The sequence below is a fragment of the Belonocnema kinseyi genome, chromosome 7 (genome assembly GCF_010883055.1).
Source record: "Belonocnema kinseyi isolate 2016_QV_RU_SX_M_011 chromosome 7, B_treatae_v1, whole genome shotgun sequence".
Taxonomy (NCBI): domain Eukaryota; kingdom Metazoa; phylum Arthropoda; class Insecta; order Hymenoptera; family Cynipidae; genus Belonocnema; species Belonocnema kinseyi.
Window position 1 is genome coordinate 131,021,675 of NC_046663.1, and position 14,522 is coordinate 131,036,196.

Here is a 14,522-nt window from a genome sequence, read left to right on the forward strand (position 1 = left end):
AATAACAATCAAAATTGAAACGTGTAAAATTTAAAACCTCGAAATTTCAACGATTCAAGGCTTTCTTTCTCAAACAGTTCACTTTCAAATTGTTTAATTTTTAATGCTTGGTTTTGATTCATTCGTCATAAATAAATACTCAAATATTGCTCAATATTTAATAATTATTTTTTGTTCTTAATCAAAACATTTCAAATTGAATGGATTGAAAATTGAATATTCTTTACTGAAACAATATTTTAAATTTAGTAAAAGCATTGAATTACAAATAAATTATTATGAAGTTATGTTTAATTTAAAATTAGTTTGTAAAATTTGAATGGGATGTTTCTATTTTTGCAATGACTAAGACTTTCGAAATAAATAGGTTTAATTTTTAACGGTAAAATGTGGAAATTCTAAATTTTGAACTCTGGTATAAAATTAATGTTTTCTTGAAAATTTAACCATTTGATTACCATTTTGTATTTCATTATTTTGTATGAAATTTTTCAAAAAAGTACTTATTAAAATAGTCTAACTCCTTAAAAAAAGTGTGTAAGGTTGTCAATAGTTTAGTGAATCTGAGGCCTGTACAATAATACAACAATCAATCTTACCCTAGCCTAGCTGTAATCCAGTGGTCCGGTTGGAGGATTAACTTCCGGTTCAGAAACGATAGTGCCGACCTTGACGAGTTCCTGATAAACGCTGTAAATAATGTCTCTCAGATTATTGGAACTTTCAGGTACATAACCGCCGGCTTCTTCGACAGTGGTGTTTTTAGAAAATGGCAGTTTCCACATTGCTCTTCGTGAACGATCCAGCGTGTTTAAATTAAACATCGGACTTGAACATACTAGCACAGGTTCCCATACAGCATGAAATTCATCCCTGGATAATCATTTCAGTCGATTGCGACTCCTTCCTGAGCTCCATTCGAGGCTTTTGGAATAATGTTGTTCAACTCGTTTGACATTCCTCCTGATCGAGAAACGTAGACAATGCTGAAAATTATAAGCAACAATTAAGAAAAAAAACGTTATCGCGCAGTTGATAGAGTTATGCTAACTTTCTGCGCAGCGATAAATACCATATAACTCTATTGCGCATCTACAACTAACATTTAAACCTACTACGAATCTGTAAGTATCATTTAAATCAGTGGTGTCAGAACGCGGATATCTCTGGCATACGTAGTACGCTGGGGCGGTACCTATTTCAGTAGCCAATAGGAAGTTAGCGGTAACTTTTAAATGCGGATATAAGCACTTGATTATTTTTCAGCAGAATTCAAATTCAAATTATTTTTTTGCTGCTGGAAAATTTGGAGTATTACTCAGGGTTTAAATAACAATAAATAATTGTTATAAAATAAGATCTGAAATGAAAAATTTATTAAAGATTGTGCCAGCAGCCACAATAAAATATGTGATGTGTTGTCTGATTAAACAAAAAACAATCTACTCGCAGTATCGCACTTACAATAGTCAAATTATCGTTAAATACTTATGAATAATCAAAAGTACTCTTGCATATCGGTTATATAAAATATTTTTCTTTTATCAAGCATCATCATTTTATTTTCCTTATTGTAATTCTGCTGAAAAATAATAAAGTGCAAATTCGCGCATTTAAAAGTTCCCGTCAACTTGCCATTGAATACCGAAATAGGTGCCGCCCCAGCGTACTGCGCATGCCAGAGATATCCGCCTTCTGACACCACTGATTTAAATCAACTGTGCATCTATTAGTACCGTGACGTTCTCAGGTTTAAACAATCGAACAAATAATCAAAAAATTATTCCATTCAAAGTAATAAAAACTGAACTGCGAATGAAAGCAGTCAAAGTGAAATTCTTGAATTTTAAAGTTTGAAAATTTTAGTTAAAATTTGTTTCATTCAACGATTGTGTATTTAAATTCTAAATAATTTCCACGTATAAAATGAAAGCTACTAACACTTTTCAAATGAACAATTTTAAATTAAATGCAGTTAAGTTGCACATTTAAAAATGTTAAACACTTATAAATATTGTAAAGTTCAATGATTCAGATTCAGTTCCAAAAATATAAATCGACGTTATCATTTTTAATGCTTAAAATTGAAGAAACAATCAATGGATTCAAAAATGTTTAAAATTATACCATTTTAAGCAATTTTAAATTCTGATTCCAGCTCCGAAGTAGTTAAAATTGAAAATTCCCCATTTAAATCCGAAATGTTCATTATTTTCTAAAAATTCTCTGTTCAAATCTAGAATTTTTATTCTCCTCCAAAATTTTCGATTTTAGCTAATTGTAATAATTACAATTTTTTATGAAATTCCCTGTTCCAATTCATAATTTAAACTTTTTTCTAAAACACTGCGTTTGACTAGAGGATCAGAATTTGATTTGAAAAATTCAATTTTCCATTAGGAATAGTCATTCTCTTGGATAAATTCCATTTCCAGCTCGAAATTGATTAAAAATTTAACTTTTTTAGTTCAAATCCCAAATTTCAATCCTTTAAGAAAATTCTTAATTTCAACTCAAAAATAACATTCTTTCAAAAAAATTCGGACTCAAATCAAGAATTTTAATTCTCTTTGAAAATTCTCCATTTCAACTAAGAGTTATAATTTTTTAGTAAAATTCTCTGTTTTAATTTATCGTTTAAATTTTGTTAAAAAATACCTCGTTTCAACTCACAATTATATTCTGTTTAAAAATGCATTTTCCCAGTTAGAATCATTATTGGAAAAAGTTCCTGTTCCCATAAAGAATTTTGTTCAGTTCCGAAAATCTCCAGTACTAGCTCGGAATTTGTTAAAAATTTTCCAATTTTCGGTTCCAAGTCTGCATTATTATTATTCTGGATAAATGACAGTTCCAACTATAAATATATAAAAATTAAAAATTACATTTTCAAATAAAAAGTGAAATTATTTTAAAACAACATCTATATGTTCTACATGTTTTACATTTTTTCAAATTATTTTTTTGTTTATTTCTGCCAAATTAAAGAAATTTTCTTAAAGTCTTCCGCATTTATTTCTTACAATTTTGTAAATCTTTAAAAATATTTTTTAATATTTTCTTGAAATAAGTTTATTAAAGTAAAAAATCATTTTCAATTTTTCTGGGAAATGCTTTTTATTCTTCTGAATCCTGTCAAAATTCTTAAAAAGCTTATAAATTTGTTGTTTGAAGTATGCCAGAACCTATATTTTGTTTTAAATTATAGCGTGGACTATTTGCAAGCAATTTTATTACGATTAGTCGGATTTTTTCGGTACACGTAAACACTTTGTTTTACTTATTGGAAATCATTTCAAATTTAAAAGTAATTTTTACTTCTTTCAAATCTTCTAAATATCTCTTTAAATTTAATTTAAAAATTAAATTTGGTTAAATAGAACAATTAAAATTAAAATTAAAACTTAAATTACAATTACACGAATAATTGAGTGTTTTTCTGTCCTTTCTTTTAATGAAAAGAAGTAAAAATTATATTTGTATTTTCTACAATACATTTGAGAATTCTTAAAATGCTTCTACATTTTTTGTACCATTTTTTTACTAATAGCCGGACTTTGTTGGTACATGAAGACACTTCGTTTCAATTATTTAAAATAATTAAAAAATTTTAATTAATTTTTTATTTGTTTAACTAATAAGACTTTCCAATTGAAACAGTTTAATTTTTAACGTTAAAATCTGTAAATTCTAAAATTGTAAATCATTCCGAATCGTCTTGTAAAATAAATTATTAAGTTGTTAAAAATTTAAAATCTAAAATGGAGAAATTTCAAAATGAAAGATTTTCGAATTATGTATTTTAAACTGAATGATATCATAGTTAAAACATATCACACTTTAACTATTAAAAGAACGCTTAAAATCGAATTTGGAAAGATCTTTTATTATAAGAAATTTGGTAAAACTCATGACAGAAATAAAAATTCACTATCACTTCCCGGTTTTGCTCGGTCTCATAAAATTCCCGGTAAATTTTCGGTTTTCCAGGTTTCCCTGAATTGTGATAAAATAGCGTCTTTAGTTAAGGTTAAACAGGACGGCTTGATCAGAAAATCAGTATATTATACCACTTCTCACCCCCTTCAACCTGTCATTTCCCCCAATAATAATACAGTTTAATTTAAATTAATTTTCTTTCGAAAACCGGGTTCCTACATAATACGTATTTCAAAAACACGGTTGCTACATAATGCGAATTTCAAAATATGCTAACTTTTCTCTGGCCAACTTTACACTTTCCCTAAACTTTATTTATATTATTTTCAAAGAAAATCGTCAAATTTTCTACCAAAGAAATGAATTTTCAAACAAAATTTGACTACTTAAAATATGAATTTTAAGTAGAAAAAGTTAAGATTCAACCAAATAATTGAATTCTGAACATAAAAAGACGAATTCTCCACAAAGTAAGCCGATTTTCAATTGAAATTATGATTTTTGAATTGTTCAAATAACTTTTGCAGAGTCAAGATTTTTATCTAAGTAATTCAGCACAATCTGCACAATTTGTTAATTATTTTGAATGCTTTCGTTAGTTCCGAGGCCTAAAATAACGTCTAAAAATTAATTTCAAAAACTCTTTATCTCAGACATAACCTCAAAATGAACTGAAGCAGGTAAACCGACAAATTGTATTTATTTCGATGAAATCAAAAGAAAATGATAATATAGATAAGATATCCAATAATTTTTTAATTGAGGTGATTGCTTCCTTATAAGAATAAACGAATTGATGACTATATACCCTTGTGTCGTCTACAACAAGTTGTTTGCCTGTCAATGGGTGTTCATAAAATTTTAATCTCGTTCCTGCGTCTGTAAAAGAAAAATATTTATTGTTTGATAATCGCACAGATTAAACCACCTCTATTAATTTGACAAGAAAATAACAAATATGACGTAAGCCCACACCTCACGCTGTTACCAGAAATGTGACTTTTGTCTACTGTGCAGGACAAAGCGCAGGGTGTGCGTAAATGGCTTCAGTCACAGCACGTTTTTTTTAAACGTTTTATTTTGAAGATAATATTTTTTAGTAGCAGCCAGTCGCTAGATTTCAGATTTGAAGATTCTTCTCTTTGTATGAGAATTTAACTTTTTTAGTAAATGTTAATTTTTTTCTTAAATTAATGAAGTGAGCATTTACCTATTCTACTTTTTGGTTGAAAATTGATTTTCTTTATTTGAAAAATCGAACTTTTGGTTAAAAACTAGTATATTTTATTGTATTTATTACTTGGAAATTTATTTCGTTGCTAGAAATTTTTTCTTTTTTTTAAACTAATCTTTTTGGTTAAACACTCATTTGGTTTGTATTGAAAAATCAACTGTCACGTTAAAACTCTTTTTGTTTGGGTACAAAATTAATTGTTTATCTGAACATTTAATTCTTACATTTTTGGTAGAAAATTCGTCTATTTTAAATATACATAGTAATACAATTTTCACATAAAAAATACCTTTTTTTAGTTAAAAATAATTTTTGTTTTTGTTCAAAACTCAACTATTTAGTTGAAACTCCTTTTTTTGGCTAAAAATAATTTTTAAAATGCATTCTTTTGGCTAAAAATTTAACTATATGTGACGTGCGCTGTTGAAGAGGGGCTTACTCTGAAAAGTGAGATTTTTTAGGCGAGCGGTCGAAGTCGAGACGATAGATGCGACTTTTAGGAGAGCGGGAAGTATCACGAAAGCTTCCCTCTCCACTTACCACTACACGCTCGCGCATATAGTGGCGTTGCGTACGCGTTTCCCGGTGAGGTATATATGAGACGTGGAAATGTAGTGGTGAGTGGTGGGAGGTGTTTCACGGGAACTCGAGCTCTCGAGCGAAAGCCCGATTTCTTGGGTACCTAACAATTCAATTATTATCAACACTAGACTATTATGTGCGCGCGCTTACCTTTATACTAATTTTTATCATTTACTCGATTTTCTAATAAAAATTTATTTGTTAAAATTTTCTGAACACTTCTATTCTTGTTTACATATTACGTAACGTTATTTTAAACACTTTTACTTTCCCAAACCCTAACTGCAGTTACGTAACATTTTTTTTTAGTTTGTAAAACTTAATAGACGTTTTTTAAATAAAAACAGATTTATTCACCCATTTATTCACGTGGTTTTTATTATTTATTTATTTAAACATATTTCATATGTGTCAAAAAAAGTATGTGGAAGATTTAAAAAATAAATATTTTATTTCACAAGATTTTACAAATTTTCAGAAAAATTTAAGCCTTTTCAAAAGATATTTAGGGCTCTTATAATTTCAGAAGAAATGATAAATATTCCATAAATTTTCGGAAATGCTTCCAAGGTTTAAAATATTTTTAATCTATGCAAAGCCTCTTGAATCTGTTTACGAAGTCAACCAAAAATGTATATCCGATGACTGTTTTCTATTTTGCTGCGTAAATTTGCAAGATTTATTAATTATTGAAAGAATTTCAATTGAAAAATGAAGAGTTTGGTTTTCTTTCTACGAGTAGGCTTTATTTTTTACCATCATTAACTAAGAATATCTTTCCGATGATTTTTTTTTCTCTGATGCTTTGAAAATCTACAATTATTAATTATTTCAAAAATGTTCATAAACGTATTTATAGCGTGGCTATTTTTCAAGGAAGAAGCATAATTTACGAGAATTATTAATTATTAATTATTGAAAGAAGTTTCATAAAAAGTTTTGAGTTTGGATATTTTTCAACGAATAGGGTCAGTTTTTTTTACTAAGTTTTAGTTACAATGCAGCTACATACGAGTTTGCTGGAAGTACTCGCATTTGCCCAAACATTTGGTCAGATGAGAGGAAAACTGCATAAGACCACCTCCCGAGTTCAGTCGGGTTTTTAAAATTCGAGTACACAACCCGGTCTTTCGTTGTGCATCGTACCCATGGGTACCATATACAAATGAAAGATCGGGTTTCGAAGTCGTGTATAAATAGAAGTTATTAAAGTAAAAATGATTGTCGTGGTATTTTCTTGAACTCAATTTTCAACTAGAATAATTATAAGTAAATTAGTAAGAGCTTCTAGTTATCTTAGAAAATTACATCCAAGAAAGTATTTAAGATTTCAAAAAATTACCAAAATTTTAAACAAAAATTAGAAACTTTTAAGGTAGTTTTTTTTTAATTTTGCAGGTTTAATTAAGAGTTTTATGAGAAACTAAAATAAATTTGAGAAATGTTTGGAAATAAAACAAACAAAAAAAATAGTTTTTAATTTGAAAAGATTCCAACCAAATTTTAACGAAAATGTAGACTTGTGAAGATCTTAAAACAAAATTTTGGAGTAAATAAAAATTGAAAAATTATTACTTCAGAAAAAAATTGGATTAGGTTAAAAGATATACTCGTACAGTAGTTTTAAGAGATTCAAAAATAATTTAAATAGTTTAAGTTAAAGAAAGTATATATGTTTGAAGATTGATCGTTGAGAACTCACCAGTAAAATTTCATTGGAAGAAATTACATTTAAAAAAATGTATAAAAATTATGTAATTATTCAACAAAAAGTAGCATAGGATACCGATTTGAGAAAAGTAGACATCTCTGGCTCAATTTTTATAAATGTTGAAAATAAACAATAAATAATTGTTAAAATAATTACCTAATGTTTTTAGAAAAATTGACTACACCAAAAAATGACAAAATATTGCCGTTCAATCAGAAAATCCGATTATTTTTTACATTTTTTGGGAATAAATAATTGTTAAAGTATATTACATTTGCTTAAGCAATTGAAAATGGCTCAAGAAGTCATGGTTAATATCTCAATTGTCCATTAGTAATTATTTGTATGAACAAGACAACGAAAATTGCTAAAAAGTAAAAATAATACGTAAAAATGTAGTATTTTTATGTCATATTTGAGGCGCAGCGAGAAGGGTGGTTTCGAAATAAAATTTATTAGTATGGTTTTATTGCTTGAATGCCGTAGAAACTCCTCTTCAATCCCTAAAAAGTTTGGCACGTTTCGACGAAACCATGGAACATGAGTTTAGTTTTTTGAAAATTGAAAATTTCTCTATGTTAATTAAATGGGATTTTGAAGTGCCCGGTGGTACGTGTTAATATTTGAATTTCGAAAAACGAATTACTACCTTTTTTCTTTCTCCGAGTGGGTTCTTGCCCTCTAGAGTGAAAAAAAATGCAATGCATTTTTGACCACCCTAGTGTCTATACTTTATAATCTTATATCCATACTCTTTAGTCTATACTATCTCTTTGGTTCGTCTACAGTGGTCTCTCCTCCACGCGATTTGACCCGATCCGAACCGAAGACGAGCGGGTGATGGTGAAGGGAGGCAGAAAATGAACCAAGTTAAAATTTCAGTTTCTGAAGAACAGAGATGTATACCATGAGGCCCAGGGCCGAGTTTGATGGCGCGGCACCCCTTGCCACCGCAGTTAATGAATATTAATTTAACATACGAAAGAATTGTCAACAAATATTTATTGAGTAGAAGTAATTTGAAAAAATAAGTTTTACCACGCAGAAGAGAATTGCAATTCATACATAATATTGAAGAAAGTGTGATGAATGAGAGTTATTTTAATTTCTTTACCAAGTTTTTGCATTTTTATTTATTGAGGAGCTCGTCGCGTCAGCAGATTAATATGGGAATTTTCAATTTTTACATTCTCATCATAATTATAAAGTATTAGTTTTATGTAGATCTGTCTGTGTTGTTATCTTTGTCGTCTATATGCCGTGTAACGTTTGAAAGACTCATCTTATTGGATTGAACGGCTATACATAGTTATAGGAAACTCGAACATTTTGTACTTACGACTTTTTTCGATAAAAAGAAAATTATCAGATTTATAGCATTTTCAAAATCAAAAAAAAAAAAAATAAACGAAAATGAACATTTTAAAGCAGAAAACGCACGATATAAAAAAGTGGAAGAGAGGGGTAAGTTGATTTTTGAAGGCCATAGAGGATTATCATAACAACTTATTGAGTTTTTTTTCGAAAATCGAAAATTCAAAATTTGAGTTTAACTTCTAACTTACAGAATGTTCAGTTAAAATGTAATTTGTCAATTTTTAAAGTTTCTAGTTAAAAATTGCTTGAAATAATAAAATTTTGAAATTTTGAAATTTTTAAAGTTGATTAATTGATTCTCTAATCAAATGATAACGAAAATGATAACGTGGATTTATATTTTTGGAATTAAATGTGACTCTTGGCACTCTATAATTGATAAAAGTTCAAAATTTTTTTCAACTCGAAAAAAAGTGTATAAAGGCTGTAATTTGAATAATTTTGTGATTTTGAAAGACTAGGGGTGGTTTTAAATATCTTTTCCGGTGGCATTTACCCCACCGTATCCGTATCTGCATTACATTTTAGGTTGTTTACCCTTACAAAAGATTTTACCCGGAGATTTTTTTAGAATACTCACTTTTATGCTTTGCTGAACTAACTGCGCTACTTTTCCGTTCATTTGAACGTTCGGAATTTCAGGCACATAAAAAAAAATCATTGTTTTTTTTCATTTTTTGTGCCCCCCCCCCCAAAAAAAAAGAACGTTTGTAATGTTTGAAGGAAATTGCAGATTAAAAAAACAAAATATTTGTATATTCTTTAAAATGAACCCAAGGTGACCTTTTTTTATAGAGCCCTTTTAATGTTATAAAATTTGTTTGAAAAAAAAACTTTTTCAACGCTGAATATCTCGGAATCTATGCATTATACACAAAAGCTCCAGGAAGAAGTAGTATTTGTTTTTGTATTTTTTACATGTAAAATAAGTATTTGTGAAGAAAAAATAATTTCAGGTAGATTTTATTTATTTATTTTTTACCATTTTATTTATTTTTTAATTCATGTTTTCTAACTTTTATACACGAAAGAATATAGTTAGCATTTTTGTAACTATACTATATAAGGTATAAAAGTTAGAAAATATCAATTTAAAAAAATTGAAATAATGAAATAATTTAAAACTGGATTAATTGAAGGGTGTGCGGTCTAAATCTTTTAACTGACATTTTTTTCGAAATTGATTCTTTTTTATTTTCCGGAACATTTTTTATATGCACTTAATATTTGGCAAACAAAGCGGCAAATTTCCTTTTATTTATTTTTTTTGTTTAATGGATTTTCGAAAGTCGCGGTTTGTTATTTACTGCACAAGTGAGCGGAACGATTTTCCTTCGCCGTGTAAAATTTCCGAAATGTCAGTTACGCGGACCCTTCAATTGATATTTTAAAGAATTTGATGTTTCTCTGCTGTGTCTTATCTCAAACAATGAAAAGGTCGCGGGAGGCCAAAAACCATCTGCTCGACATTGGCTGTCGCATTTTTTTTCACGAACAAACCTCCACCCTGTGACGATTTGCTTATTACATTTCCGACTCTCTCGCAAACTTAACTTAGAATTTTCATGGGTGTCCCCTGCCCTCCTTAAAGGGATCTTGATGGTTGTCGTAAAATTTTCAATAAAAAAATGTATAAATATATTATAAAAATATATTACTTAATATAATAAAAATATACATAAAGATAAATTCCTTTGTATAACACTTACCTGATTTTATGAAACTTCTTCCTCGACAGAGCTTTTTGGCACGTTTGAGGCCATCCGCTCTATCGTCGACGATAGACTTCACTATTTCCCATTATATATGCACTGTTCGAATTTAATGCACAAAAAAGGCAATAAAAGAAACATTTAGGACGTTGTAACGCTTTATTATAGCTCAATTTCTACAACGAGATATATAGTGATAATGTCCAGTATAGAAATGAACGCGAGTCGGGAACTAACACTTCGATTCTGCGATTGGTTTTTAAAGCAATATCACCAGCAGGTGGTGTCCTTTGAATCCGTCGATCACGTTGTAATTCAAAAATTGGGGAATCGGTCATTCTCTTAAAGTGTCGCGCTTTTCAGTATTACCAGATTAGTGGCATTTTCTCCCTCGCTCTAATACCATATGACGTTACTTGCCTGAGAGCGAGTGAGAGATCGCTTGTGTTTGCCATAAATCACCGACCAACAGCAACGAAACGCAGAACGCAGTGAACCAGAACAAAGAAAAATGGATAAATGAGGTGAGTGCCAATTTTTATTCCATGCTTGTAAATAATTATAAAACTGCTATTTATAATTTCATTCTATAAATACCTATTTATAAGTTAATTTTATAAATAGCTATTTATAATATAATGTAACATTTCAAGTTTATTGGTAAAGAATGGTAAGCATCCCACCCTCTTTTTTATTCAAATCTTCTCAAAAATTATCATCGCCATTTTGTTTCAAATGATTGTTTCATTTAAATCTGTCGTAATATGAGATAGGCAAGTTTTCTTAAGATTTGTGGAAATATGTGAAATAACGTTCTGTTTCACTAAATTTATTTTAGGACTCCATTTCAAAAGATTTTTAGAAATTCCGAAAGATTTCCAAAATTGTCAAAAAAAATCTGAATAAATTTAAGAGATATATTTATAATTTTCAAAGTTTTGAAGAGATTAACAATATTTTAAAACTTTGAAAAGTTTATAAGCTATTGCTAAATTTCACGGTACATATTTATCCTAACATTTATAAGCATTCTGCAAAATAAAAAAATGCTAAGAAAGTTTATAGATACTCTTTCGACTTATATGGAATATTTAAAAATCTTTTTGAATTTTTCAGAGAAACAAAGGAAAATTTTATTTATACTACTTTGAAACAAATATACAAAGAAAGCAGGATGATAAATAGTTATTAGACATTTTTATTTTCCATTAGATATCATTTTTCTAATCAAATTATAATTTTCCTAGATTTTTTTATATGACTAAAAGATATTTGTTTGATGAAAATTCAACAATTTTGCTGAGAGATCCTCTTTTTTGGTTTAAAATTTAAATCTTGAAAAATTTTTGTTTCTATAAAAGTAATCTTCTTGATAGAAAGTTTATGTTTATGTTTGAGAAACAACTTTTTTGTGGAAAATTCATGTTTTTTTCGGTTCAAAAATTAGACTCTTCTTGTTGAAAATTTGTCTTTATTAGAAAATGTTTACACTTTTCTAGTTGTATTTTTAACTAGAAAATGTATGCATTTTCTGCATAAGAAGAATTTTTTACAAGAATATTTTAATTTTTGTACCCGAAAATATGAATTTTCCACAAAAAAGTTGATTCTCAACCATATACATAAACTTTCTGTCAAGAAGCTTACTTTTATACAAATAAAATTTTTAAAAAAGTTACGTTTTTAAACAAAACTTTCTAATAATTTTTTTTATTTTACAGGATGTTTAAAAATGTTAGGAAAAATTTTTATTGTTAAATTTGCAATCATTTAAAAATTTTTCAAAGTTTTAAAATATTGTCAATCTCTTCAAAACTTCGAGAATTCTCAAATATCTCTTAAATTTAGACGAATTGTTCCGAAAAATGTCTTGACATCTTCTTCATTAAAAAATCTAAATTTTATTAAGATTTTTTTGAAATTGTTTTAAAATCATTTCTGAAGATGTTTAAAAACTTCTAAGTTAAAAATAAAATCAGCAAATCTTTCAGATTATTTTTTGACAATTTTGGAAATCTTTTGGAATTTTTAAAAATCTTTTTAAATGTAGTCCTCAAATACATTTTTTAAAATAAAAAGTTATTTAATATTTTTCAACAACACTTACGAAATTTTTTGTTGTCTATTGAAACTTAAAAATTCTTACATAGCTTCAAAGTTGTCGGTTGTAAATCTTCAAAAATCTACATTTTTTTAATTTATTAGATTCATTTTGACTTTAAAATTATTTTCTTATCTTTTCATAACTTTGGAAATCTTTTGCAATGTATTAAAATCATGTTAAATGTTCTCTTAAAACTAATTTCTCCAGATGAAGAATACTTTTAATACATATTTGTTCAAATTTCCAATCATTTTCAATTTGCGGGGCAAAATCATTTTGAAAACAAAATGAAAGTTTTTAATAATTATCTACTTTCTTATTTTGTAGGGTTGTATAAATATAATTTTCCTTGGAATCTTGAGGAAATTTAAAAGTATTTTTGAATTTTTCAGATATTTCAAATCAAAATTAACAAAAAAATCATTTTTATTCAAATAGTTCATTTTTTAAACAAAAAAGATAAATTCTCAAAACAATTGAACAATTGAAAATAATTTGAAATGTGACCAAATATGTTTTAAAAGTATTCTTTATCTTGAAAAATTAATTTGAAGAGAATATTATTTACGGAATAAAAACTTTAATTCTTCTTACAGCAAATTCGTTTGAAATACCTGAAAATTCTAAAAGTATTGTTAAATTTCCTCAAGATTCTTAGAAAAATTGTATTTATATAACTACAGAAATATGAAAGTAAATAATAATTCAAAACTTTCATTTTGCTTTCAAAACTATTTTGCCCGGAAAATTGAAAATAATTCGATATTTAAACAAATATGCATTAAAAGTATTCTTTATCTTGAAAAATTATTTGAATAGAATATTTAACAAGATTTTAAAGCATTCCAAAAGATGTCCGAAGATTTGAAATAATAACAATAATGAATGAAAATTAATATATATAAAAAGTAGAGTTTTTAAGGTTTAGAACAAATAACTTCGAGGCTATCTATGAAGTTTGAAGTTTCAAAAGAATACACAAATTTTCTAAAGATTTGTGGGAGAAATTTAAATAATTTTTTCTTTCACAAAATTTACTTTAGGACTATATTTAAAAAGATCTTTGACAATTTCAAAAATTTCTAAAATTGTGAAAAAATAATATTTAAGATTTTAATTTTTTTTTAATTTAGAAGTTTTAAAGCAAAAATAACGTCAATAAGCTTTCAAAATTTTTTAAATATAATGTACATTTTCTAAAATTTAAAAACACAATTTTGAAGCTTTTTCAAAATCTTAGAAAGTTTCAAGATAAACAATTTTTTCAAAATTTCCTGAGAATATTTAAAGTGGTTATTTATTTCAAAAAAGTAATGTAAAAAGATTATAAAACATTACGAAAGATTTCCAAAATTATGAAAACCGATTCCGGAAGATTTCAAGTTATTTTTAGAAATAATTTCAGTAATTTTAAGACATATTTCAGAAGTTTTGAAAAGATAAAAAATACTTCAAAAATTTAAAAAGTGTATAAGCTATTATTAAATTTTTTCCAAGCTTCGAAAAGTCCTACATGTTTTTCACATTACAATTTTTTCCTAAAATCTTTTAAAATATTGTAAAATTAAAAAATTATTGGAAAGTTTCTATATACTGTTTCGAAATACATTAAATGTTCAAAAATCTTTATACATTTTCTAAAAGGTACAAAGAAAAATTATATTTATATAATTTTAAAGCAAATAAACAAAGAAACTTAGAAAATAAATAGTTATAAGATATTTTTATTTTGTATTAAAAACTATTGTTCTATTGAAATTATAATTTGCCTACATTCTTTTTTCCATAACTGAAAGCTATTTTTCGGTAGGTAATTCAAAATTTATGCTGTACTCATGTCGGAATCCTCGTCAGTGACTTATT

General features: G+C 27.2%; 1 long non-coding RNA gene across 1 annotated transcript; it reads right to left on the bottom strand.

Annotated features, from left to right (window-relative positions):
• Positions 1 to 438: 438 nt before the first annotated feature.
• On the bottom strand, positions 439 to 10,645 carry LOC117177387. The gene is made up of 3 exons (XR_004467692.1): positions 10,553 to 10,645; positions 4,748 to 4,818; positions 439 to 986 (listed from the first exon to the last, which is right to left on the bottom strand). It is a non-coding gene; the product is annotated as an uncharacterized LOC117177387 (long non-coding RNA).
• Between the last annotated feature and the right edge of the window lie 3,877 nt (positions 10,646 to 14,522).